The sequence below is a fragment of the Nannospalax galili genome, unplaced genomic scaffold (genome assembly GCF_000622305.1).
Source record: "Nannospalax galili isolate Female #2095 unplaced genomic scaffold, S.galili_v1.0 scaffold30, whole genome shotgun sequence".
Classification (NCBI taxonomy): Eukaryota; Metazoa; Chordata; class Mammalia; order Rodentia; family Spalacidae; genus Nannospalax; species Nannospalax galili.
The window spans coordinates 1,565,472-1,566,004 of NW_008329127.1; positions in this window are offsets into that span (position 1 = coordinate 1,565,472).

The following is a 533-nucleotide window of genomic DNA, read 5'->3' on the forward strand; positions in this document are numbered from 1 at the left end:
TCTCAATTCTTAAAATTAAAGCTGAAACAAATTTCTTGAAATTTTAAAAGATTTATTCAAATAACTCAAGAAACTAAACATAAAACAACACAATTAAAAGCAATGGCCTTTGGAACTGAACAGAGAGTTCTCAAAAGAAGGAATAAAGATGGATAAGAAACATCTTAAAAGGTGTTCAGCATCATTAGTAATTATGGAAATGCATATTAAAATCACTTTAAGATTTCATCTTACCCCAGTCAGACTGGCTAAGATCAAGAGAACAAATGATACTAAATTTTGGAGAGGATGTGGGGAAAGGGAACACTCATCCACTGCTGGTGGGGCTACAAACTTGTTCAGCCCCTATGGAAACAGTTCTCTTTAAGTGGAGAACTAAAAAAAACCACAAATGAACTTACCATTTGACCCAGTTATACCACTCCTTGGCATATACCCAAAGAACCCATCCTATTGCAGAGACACTTGTACATCCATGTTTATTGCTGCTCTCTTCACAATAGCTAAGAGATGGAAGCAACCTAAGTGTCCCT